Source organism: Parambassis ranga, unplaced genomic scaffold (genome assembly GCF_900634625.1).
Source record: "Parambassis ranga unplaced genomic scaffold, fParRan2.1 scaffold_24_arrow_ctg1, whole genome shotgun sequence".
NCBI lineage: Eukaryota > Metazoa > Chordata > Actinopteri > Ambassidae > Parambassis > Parambassis ranga.
In genome coordinates, this window is record NW_021144797.1 from 705,840 (window position 1) to 716,611 (window position 10,772).

General features: G+C 43.2%; 3 non-coding genes across 3 annotated transcripts; all 3 read left to right on the plus strand.

The window, feature by feature from the left end:
* Positions 1–341: 341 nt before the first annotated feature.
* trnal-cag (transfer RNA leucine (anticodon CAG)) lies at positions 342–424 on the plus strand. Its single transcript has one exon. It is a non-coding gene; the product is annotated as a tRNA-Leu (tRNA).
* Positions 425–1,960: 1,536 nt separating this feature from the next.
* trnas-aga (transfer RNA serine (anticodon AGA)) lies at positions 1,961–2,042 on the plus strand. Its single transcript has one exon. It is a non-coding gene; the product is annotated as a tRNA-Ser (tRNA).
* Positions 2,043–6,336: 4,294 nt separating this feature from the next.
* Positions 6,337–6,428, plus strand: trnar-ucu (transfer RNA arginine (anticodon UCU)). Its single transcript is given in 2 exon segments — positions 6,337–6,373; positions 6,393–6,428. It is a non-coding gene; the product is annotated as a tRNA-Arg (tRNA).
* The last annotated feature ends 4,344 nt before the right edge of the window (positions 6,429–10,772 follow it).

The following is a 10,772-nucleotide window of genomic DNA, read 5'->3' on the forward strand; positions in this document are numbered from 1 at the left end:
AAACCCTGGCACAGTCCATCTGACACTTCCAAAAACTATCATTTTAAAAACACTGGACCGAGAGCAACTGGTGTGCAATGAGGAGGCAAAGGATAAAACGTCCCAGCACATTTCAAACCCAGTTTCACCCTGAGGCAGAGACTGCTTCACCTTAAGGACAAAACACCTGGGAAAGGCAGATCTCAAGGTACTACAATAGTCAGAATGATTCATCATGTGGTGACCAGATGAAAAATCTCATCTCTGGCTGTCCACATCAGTGTCAGTGAAGATTTTAGATTGTTTATTAAGTGTTCATCCTTGAGCTTTTCCAAACTTGTTGTGGACAGGACACTTTTCATGTCAGGATGGCCGAGCGGTCCAAGGCGCTGTGTTCAGGTCGCAGTCTCCACTGGAGGCGTGGGTTCAAATCCCACTCCTGACAGTTCTGTTTATTTCCTCTGGAGGGGAAATAAGTAATCATTTAAATAATTTATCCTCTGGAGGGGAAATAAGTAATCATTTAAAACATTGACTGACTTAGATTCTAACCCAGACCACAGAAGCCAATTGGATGATTTCATCTGATATGATGAGACATTACACCAAACCTACAGGGGTTCTTCCTGTTTTTTCTTGCCACTGTTGCCCTTAAGGAGGTTCAGTCTTTGGCTCTGATTGGATGACGTCACAGGCTGCTGTCAGGTTAGGGATTTAAGTTCGGAATTTTGTCTACCATTCTGGAATCCTGTCTACCATTCTGGCATGGATGGATGTCTATTCTGGTATGCTGCCGCTCGTTATAGATTTCTGCCTTTCAATCTGGAATGATTTCTTTCAATCTGGAATGCTTTTCATTCCATAATGCTGTCTTGCTGACTTTTGTCCCGGAATGTTGCCTTCCATGTCGGAATGCTGACTTCCATGACGTCACAGGCCGCTGTCGGGTTAGGGGTTTAATTCCGGAATTTTATCTACCATTCCGGAATCCTGCCTATTATTCTGGAGTGGGTGGATGTCTATTATGGTATGCTGCCACTCATTCTAGATTTCTGCCTTTCATTTGGGAATACTTTCTTTTATTATGGAATGCTTTTCATTCCAGAATGCTGTCTTGCTGACGTCTGTTCCGGAATACTGATCTCTGTTCCAGAATACTGACTGTTATTCGGGAATTCTGCCTATCTTTCCGGAATACTGATGTCTATTTTGGTATGCTGCCACTTATTCTAGATTTCTGCCTTTCATTGCGGAATTTTGACTTTCATTCCGGAATGCTGTCTTTCATTCTGCAAATGTGCTCTTCGTTCTGTTATGCCGATGTTTGTCCCGGAATGTTGCCTTCCATTCTGGAATGGTAACTTCCATTCCAGAATACTGGACCTCATCTCAAGGCATCACAATAGTCAGAATGATTCATTATGTGGTGACCATGAATGCAGATGAAAACTCTCATCTCTGGCTCAAGACTTGTTGAGATAGCACAGAGACACTCTCAGTCTGTCCACATCAGTGTCAGTGAAGATTTCAGATTGTTTAAATAGAGAAGCAAGAAAACAAGTCAGCCTTATCTTTCACAAAAACACATGACAATAACATGTGAGAAAGAGAGTTTTATGTTCAGTGCTCCCCCTGCTTGTTGGGACAATTGTAGAGCACCTTCCTAAAAAAGTAAACAGCGTAGAATGGACAGTGAAGGCTTGTAGTCTCAAACGACCATGTGATCGTGAACACAGCCGGCTTGGAAGCAATTCAACTTGTGCCATGTTGGCACGTGAGTACTTGCTCAGCTGTCTGCAACTTTCTGTGATAGCTGTCTGTCAAACGGAGACTCTGGTCGGCGCAGATTTACCTGCGAATGAAATGGAAAACAAATAAAGGAGCGCCAACACCAATCTGGACAGGACAAACTGGACAAGACCATGCCCTCATGGACAGAACCAACCTGGGTCGTCAGACTCTTCATCGTTACCTTTTGCCAGTTGTTGTGGCCGAGTGGTTAAGGCGATGGACTAGAAATCCATTGGGGTTTCCCTGCGCAGGTTCGAATCCTGCCAACAACGGTTCTTTTCATCTCCAAGATCACTTTATGCCCCTCCATCGTTTACACTTAACAGGTCTGATGTGTTAACAACAAGCTCTATGAAAAAGTTCATCTTGACCAGTCAGAGTGCTGCCATTTATATTGACTGTCTGAGGACCAAACCCTGGCACAGTCCATCTGACTCCAAAAACTATCATTTTAAAAAACGCTGGACCGAGAGCAACTGGTGTGCAATGAAGAGGCAAAGGATAAAACGTCCCAGCACATTTCAAACCCAGTTTCACCCTGAGGCAGAGACTGCTTCACCTTAAGGACAAAACACCTGGGAAAGGCAGATCTCAAGGTACTACAATAGTCAGAATGATTCATCATGTGGTGACCAGATGAAAAATCTGGCTCAAGACTTGTTGAGATAGCATAGACAGACACACTCTCAGTCTGTCCACATCAGTGTCAGTGAAGATTTCAGATTGTTTATTAAGTGTTCATCCTTGAGCTTTTCCAAACTTGTTGTGGACAGCACACTTTTCATGTCAGGATGGCCGAGCGGTCCAAGGCGCTGCGTTCAAGCTGGGGAACATTCGTCCGTCTAAGATGGGGAAGAAGGGGGAAGAAGGGGGGAGAAGAAAAGAAGAGGAAAGAGAGGGGAAAAAGGGAAAAATGAAAAAAGAAAGGAAAGCTGTGGAAACATATCTAATTTATGTACGTATTTCAGGATGCAGAAACTCAAATTGACACTTTTAGGATTTTACTTTGGACCACAGCTTGGATTCGAACCGGCGACCACAGGAATGCTAGTGTTGATCTGCATCTGCTACATTTTTGGCATCATTTTTACAAATGGACATATGGATAAACGTTTTAACAGTCTGCCTAAAGTAAACGGAGTGTTACTATTAAGCAGGGACTCTCCCGTGTTGTACTCTATTTACCTTTGTTGCATAATACAGACCACAGACACATGAAATGAGACTGTTTCCGGTTTATTAACTCAAAATCATATTTTCTTACATCCCAAATAACGCTGTAATCCGACCCATATTTACAAATAAATGTCCCTTCAGTCCCGATCAAAAAGTAACAGGCAAACAGACGAACAAACAAAAAACTCCTCCTGGTGAACCCCACACGGGATCCTCTCTCTCCCTGGGCGATCCTTGTCCATAAAAACAAATGGTTATTGTCCGTATTTTTTTTTTCGAATCACGGGTCCCTCTTACTCTCCCCGTTTTCCCGTTTTCCTTCTCCTGTCTGCCACCGCTGTCCTTCACGTCTCTCTCCTTTCACCCACAGCATGTCAGCTGGCAAAATAGATCACCCAACCCCCGCTGTCCTCTGACACGCGGTGTACCACAACAATATAAAATAAAATATTACAAAGAATGCCTTTCTCTATAGGTAATGGGCATTAAGGGACCATGTTTATTTACAGGAAGACATTTCTATATGGCAATACACCATAAAAATCTAAATAACTTATGTGGTAGTGCTGTGGTAGTGCTTAAACGGTGCTGTGGTAGTGCTTAAACGTGGGTGGAAATACTTTGATTCTCAGGTTTGGTGTTTAAACACCGCACCTTAAATAACATTAGTAAGCACCGAGTGGCAAAAACAAAATCCACTTTGTGTAACGACCGTAACTCAACAAATCTATCAATCTATAAAAACGTCAACACAGTACAAGAGTTTACATGACACACAAACGTAAAATAGTGTCACACGGCACTGTAGCAAGTGTTTAATTACCGTACCGACTGTTTTTCTCGCTAGCTAGTGCAGAATGAATGACGACCGGTATGCGCCATACTGATTCTCTGCTCCAACATTTGTCCACCGTGATTGGTCAAATGTTGGAAATGTTGGACAGTGGGGAAGAAATCCGCTAGCTGATTGGGCGCACCTCCAGCAATTGAAGGCTTGTGATTGGCTCTTGTGTCCAACATTTTCCAACATTGTACGGACGATCCTTCGCCAGCTGGCGTTCAGGTCGCAGTCTCCACTGGAGGCGTGGGTTCAAATCCCACTCCTGACAGTTCTGTTTATTTCTTCTGGAGGGGAAATAAGTAATCATTTAAATAATTTATCCTCTGGAGGGGAAATAAGTAATCATTTAAAACATTGACTGACTTAGATTCTAACCCAGACCACAGAAGCCAATTGGATGATTTCATCTGATATGATGAGACATTACACCAAACCTACAGGGGTTCTCCCTGTTTTTTCTTGCCACTGTTGCCCCTAAGGAGGTTCAGTCTCTGGCTCTGATTGGATGACGTCACAGGCTGCTGTCAGGTTAGGGATTTAAGTCCGGAATTTTGTCTACCATTCTGGAATCCTGTCTACCATTCTGGCATGGATGGATGTCTATTCTGGTATGCTGCCACTCGTTCTAGATTTTTGCCTTTCAATCTGGAATGCTTTTCATTCCAGAATGCTGTCTTGCTGACTTTTGTCCCGGAATGTTGCCTTCCATGTCGGAATGCTGACTTCCATGACGTCACAGGCCGCTGTCGGGTTAGGGGTTTAATTCCGGAATTTTGTCTACCATTCCGGAATCCTGCCTATTATTCTGGAGTGGGTGGATGGATGTCTATTCCAGGATGCTCTCATTCTAGATTTCTGCCTTTCATTTGGGAATGCTTTCTTCCATTCTGGGATGCTTTTCATTCCAGAATGATGTCTTGCTGACTTCTGTTCCACAATACAGAGTGTTATTTGGGAATTCTGCCTATCATTCTGGAATACTGATGTCTATTCTGGAATGCTGCCACTTATTCTAGATTTCTGCTTTTCATTCCAGAAATTTGAATTTCATTCTGGAATGCTTTTCATTCCGAAATGCTGCCTTTCATTCTGCAAGTCTGCTTTTCGTCCAAGCGGCTGTGTTAAGGTTGCAGTCTCCACTGGAGGACAATCCTGAGACTGAAACTGGTACACCCAAATTATAAAACTCCCAGGGAGAAACACAGCAATATCATATATGCAGTCCAGTGCAGTGAGGAATGCTCTGATCTGAACAACCACTCCACAGGAGAATGGCTCAGCACAGGAGAGCCACCTCCTCAGGACAAAACTCAGCTGTTCACCTCCACCTCAAAAGAGAAGGGACACTCCTTTCAGGACAACAATGTTCACATTTTAGACAGAGAGGAAGTCAAGGAAGCCATCTATGTTAAGCTGGAAAAACCTTCTCGAGGTGGTGTTCTCATCTTTCTACCACATACAATGCAGTGATTTCATCCATTTCCAGGAAGTTTCACTCCAAGTCACATGCTAACAGCAAGAACAATGGGCTGTCTACCAGCAGTCTCATAGTTGTTAGCCAGTCATTAGACACACCTGGCACAGGCAGCCAGATCATCACAGGTAATTATGCTATTGTTTGTGAGTTTTACCCAGCTGATGAGCTGCTGTGGAATTGTATTCAGACTTAAAATTACGCATAATTATGAGCGTTGGCGCTTGAGCGACAGACGGTTGCCATATCACAGCACGAGTTTCCTGCTTCCACGATTGCCCGCCCCCCTAAACTCCGCTAGTGCTACCCCTCTTTGTCCGTATTTTGAGTTTTGGCGGACGCACCGCTGCCAACATGGCGGTGATCAGAGTGTCCCAGAGCCTCCCACCGAGCTTCAAAGCGGCTCTTCAGAAACAAATGGGCGATGTCTCGGAAGCTCTGTCCATAGTTTTTACTGTTGAACTTAAAACACAACACGACGAGGATGGGATTCGAACCCACGCGTTCAGAGCACAATGGATTGGCAAACCATCTTTGAAGAAGAACTTGTTTCTGTCACAGCTTTTGCCTTAAACATAAGCATCTTGTTTGAAGACAGACTTTGACAAACATTGAAGGCCAGTTTTTGGAGTAGTTGTTTGGTTTCTCCATTGTACAGAACAGAGCATGCCTCACTGGACCGCATTGGACTGCATATATCCAGGGGTGGCAGTAAAAAGCAGCTTCCCTGAGGGGAAACTCAGTGATGCTGTAACCTCTGTTACGCTCACTTTTAAAAAAAAAAAATACTTTAATAATACTTTAATTTAAGAAGGGAAATTGCTTAAGGCTGCTGCCAAGCAGTGTCATACAATGACCAGCACTGGAGGCAATGTGGGTAAAGGACACAACCCTGCTCTACCACTGAGCCACTGTTGATGTTACCTTCCCTTCTGGACTGCTGACTTGCCAGAATACTGACTGTTACTCCTGAATTCTATGTATAATTCCGGAATACTGATGACTATTCTGGAATGCTGCTGCTTATTCCGGATTTCTGCCTTTCATGCGAGGACAAAAAAATGGACTGCTTTGTGGCTCTGTGGCACAATGGATAGCGCATTGGACTTCTAGTTAAACACAGGAGAAGTGATTCAAAGGTTGTGGGTTCGAGTCCCACCAGAGTCGAAGTGCATTTTAACTTCCTGTGATGCCGTCCTTCAGGGTGGATACCTGTTGCAGCACCTCCTGTCCTGAGAGCTAGAAAAAAGGACTGCACTCAGACATCCCGGAAAACAGCATCGCTGCCCCTGGCTTTGTGACCGTACGAGATGTGACTGGTGTGAGCTTTTGCTTGGCACAGAGGCAGCTAATAAACTGAAAGTTGTACCTTTTTCAAATGACATGGTGAGGAGGAGAGCAGAAGATCTCTCAGCTGACATTCAGGCAAAGCTGCTGGATAGACTGCGATCATGTAAGAAATTTTCCTTTCAGGTGGATGAATCGACAGAGCAGAGCATCTCCAGTGCTGCTCAGTTGATAGTTTTGGTGTGCTATCCCCGGAAAGGAGATATTTTGGAAGACTTTCTGTTCTGTAGGTTATTGCACAGATAAAGTCTGTCAATCCAGAGATTAAAGCGGCTCACTGTATGCTGCTGAACATGAGGCACTGCTGGATCACTTTGAGGTGCGATGGCTGTCGCAATGGCTGCAGCACAGAGCTCAAACTGTACCAACCAGCTCAGAGGAGAAGAAGAAGGAGCAACATCACATCAGGAAGGCCCTGCAAACCTGTGGCTATCCCAGCTGGGCTGTCATCAAAGCCACAAAAACAAGACCCACAGACAACAAGACAAAGACAACAACTGGCTGAGGAAGAACATTGTCACTGCAGAACTGAAGAAGCTACTCGGGGGAGTGTTGGTCCCACTTAAGATTCAAATTTAGGGTGTTTTCACACTTGCTCTCTGCGGCTCTCTAAACGAACACAGATCAATAACTCAGGATTTTTTGCTCTGTTTAACTCTAACTCTATTTTCCCTGAATGTGCAGTAATTTAGCCAGAAAACACAGGAGAAAGCCGACATTCTGCTTCAAGTGAAAACTACCCAGAATTCAGTGCAGTGGAGGAGTCTGAGAGCTCTAGTGGACCTGGTGTGAACAGAAAGAGGACTAAATTACATAAAACCAGTGACCCTGACATGATTTGAACATGCAACCTTCTGATCTGAAGTCAGGCGCGCTACCAATGCTCCATGAAGCCCGTTCACAGCTTCTGCTCTTCCAAGGACTCAGTTTAGCATGACATGATCAGCTTGATGTTCATATATGTGTTACACATTATTACTAGATGAGCTGCAGTGAAACATCCAAGCGACCACGTCCCAGCACATATCAGAGATGCAGAACAGATGGAACAGTCTTATGGAGTGATGGAGGCCATGAAGCCTCCTAAAGCTTTGAATGGAGCTGAAGTCATGATGAAGTCTGATCTTTCTTATATTATTATTATCTTATTATATGTGGTTACAGACCTATGTGGGTGGGTCTGGGTAAAACTTAAAAAAAATAGCACTAAATGTTTCCATACTTACCTGTGATGTTCTGGCTGACTGGGCCAGGTGTGTCTAACGACTGGCTAACGACTATGAAACTGCCGGAGGGGGACTGGTTGACAGCCCTTTGTTCTTACTGTGAGTATGTGCAAACTTCCTGGGAATGGATGGAATCACTGCATTGTATGTGGTAGAAAGATGATGTCTGAGGCCACCACCTCTGTTAAGGGAAGGTTTTTCCAGCTTAACATAGATGGCTTCCTTGACTCCTCTTTCATACCACCTTTCCTCCCTGTCTAAAATGTGAACATTGTTGTCCTCAAAGGAGTGTCCTTTGTCTTTGAGGTGGAGGTGAACAGCTGAGTCTTGTCCTGAGAAGGTGGCTCTCCTGTGCTGAGCCATTCTTCTGTGGAGTGGTTGTTTAGTTTCTCCAATGTACAGATCAGAGCATTCCTCACTGCACTGGACTGCATATATCACATTGCTGTGTTTCTCCCTGGGAATCTTATCCTTCGGGTGAACCAGTCTCTGTCTCAGTGTTGTCATCGGTTTGAAATGGACCGGGATGTCATGGTTGTTGAAGATCCTGCGGAGTTTCTCTGATACTCCTGACACATATGGAATGGAGATGTTCTTTCTCTGCCTGGTGTTGTTTGTGTTCCAATGGGTGGTGTGAATCAAACAACAGGTACTGGTCCGTGTGTGTGGGTTTCCTGTACACTTCCACATTGAGGCTCCTGTCCTCCTCAATATGTACTGTTTCCCCACCAAACAGTTAGAACTGATGAAGCTGCTTGGATGAGCTTGAAGCCTTGCTTCAATCTTCTCTACATAAGTATTTGTTATAATATTGCCCCAAAAAGTCAGCCACACTTGTGTGAAACCAGCCTGTCCAGTTAGGATCAACACTGATTGTGGATCAGTTTCAGCTGCTGTTGTGCAAATGGAGCAGACAACAGGTGGAAATGAGAGGCAGTTATCAAGACAGCCCTATAAAGGAGGTATTTGTTATAATACTTTAATAAATTATGTCTGCTACTTTTATACTCATAATCCCAGATTAAGGTGTCATTTAGGAGAGAGATTTAAATTCTATCTTTATGTAACTTCTCCTTCTGATACACTCTGATAGTTATTCAGTTACAACATGCTGACTGGAAATCTGCAAAGTGAGCCCTGAATTTTTAGACTAAGTAGAAAGGACACCAGTATTACTGTCCAAACAAAACGTTCCACTGAGATTTGAACTCAGATTCAATTCAATTCAATTCAATTCAATTCTAATTGTGTCAACAAAGATTGAGCACTTTGCATATCACTGTCCTCCATGAGGAGACTGTCCTCCATGTCTAGATAAGGCTTGCTGTCTAGCAGCTGGGAGAAATGTCTTTTTGTGGCTGTGGAATTAGCTCAACATTGAATCATAAAGTTTATTTTTGTTGCATAACAGGAAGTGGTCTTGTAGTAGGGTGTCCTGAGAAGCAGAACCTCTCCTCTGATAATTGTCTCTCATTGGACAGATATTCAGACAAGTAAAGATTGTACCATCTGAAATAAGAGTACAAAGCTTTCCACCTGAACAGGGACTTGAACCCTGGACCCTCAGATTAAAAGACTGATGCTCCGCTACCGACTGAGCTATCCAGGCTCTATATGTTGCTACAGAGAATTATTCTGTACAGACAGGTTAACTGAAACAGAGAACATTGATTAAGGGTGAACTTCCTGTGTGTGCAGATAGTGGAGGTGGTTTCAGGTGTTATAAATTGGCATCCCCATGGTTCAGATTAACCGATGAACAGTTACTGTTGCTGTGGCCTTGATGGTATCAGTCTCTGCTAGTCCACAGAGGACAGTGGTCCTATACACATAAAGAATACATACTTAATGAATTTATGTGTTTTTTATTGTCCGAACCTGATGGGGGGGGAGTCATATCACCTGACAGGACTGATTCTGGTGTAAACACATGTTGCTTTAATCTACAAAGTGAAATTGTTATTTGTTATAAAGTCATACATTCTCAGACTCTGGATTCCATTACAGGACAATGTGGACCTCATGACAGTGTTGTATGGAAAGCCAGTTCAGTTCAATTTCTTGATATTAAATATTTTATTTCTTGCACTAGTAAGGCAAAACGTTGCACTAGTTAACTAGTGAATGCATTTAGACCTGGTTAGTGTTGGGTGTATGTGCTTCAGGGATGTTATTTTAGGTTTGTTGTTTGTATTCATGTTAGTAAACTTGATTAGTTTTTTTGTGTTGTGTCTCCTTTCTATTGGCTGTTGGTGTGACACCTACCAGTGTATTGCCACTTATTTTTATGTTTTAATGGTGTGGGTGGTCGCAATTATATGTGTATTTTGTATAATTTGACGTTGTATGCAATAACATGCAGTTTCAATATTGTGCCACAAGGGGGAGTGTTGGCCCAGGTAGACGTGTGCTGTGGTAGGTGGGCAGGAGTGTTTCCGCCTCCAGACAGATACAGCCTGCTGACACAGAAACAGCTAACGTCTCCTGTCCATATTTTACCTGCATAAAACAGGTCAGTAACGTATATGTATGTACTGTAAAAACATTTCCAAGGATTCTTGAAACCTTACAGAGCTGGTATTAATGAGGTTTATTGAGGAAACCCGTAGTTTTATGTTTAAATCCACTTTGTGACCGATCGTAATGGCGGCTCCCATGTAAATGTAACCCAATGAGCAGAGACCGGTCAGTGTTCTGATAGCAGTTTACTATCACTCCAGTTAAGACTTATTCTCTGGACTGAAGCAGCATCTTATCATCACAATATATATTATGTATTACATACTGCAACATTCAATTGTTGCTCAAGGAAAATAAAAGTCTTTTGTTATTCAGTTCAAATAAAAAAATAAAATAACTCAAAGTTCTCAATGGAGACTCAGTGCTGATCAGCTATAAAAAAAAATAAAGAAATGCAGAGCTCTCCTGCATGAGCGGA